Genomic DNA, 241 nt, shown 5'->3' on the forward strand with positions numbered 1-241 from the left:
CCTCTCCTACTGGAACAGGAAGGGTATTGGTGGGAGGAATGAGAGGTGGAGTGCCGGCACATCATACATGACTCAGCCCAGGATAGGCTCCGGGGAAAGCCATGGTCACCTGACCTGGCGGGGCCCCAAATTTATGAAGGCTCAGATATTTGGGGGGGCAATACAAGAAAACCGGGTCACTTCACTCCAGGGATCGTCCAACACCAAATAGCTTGCTTAGCCTGGCAACTCAACCAGAACG

Source organism: Nanorana parkeri, unplaced genomic scaffold (assembly GCF_000935625.1).
Source record: "Nanorana parkeri isolate BGI_ZX_2015 unplaced genomic scaffold, ASM93562v1 scaffold3900, whole genome shotgun sequence".
Taxonomy (NCBI): domain Eukaryota; kingdom Metazoa; phylum Chordata; class Amphibia; order Anura; family Dicroglossidae; genus Nanorana; species Nanorana parkeri.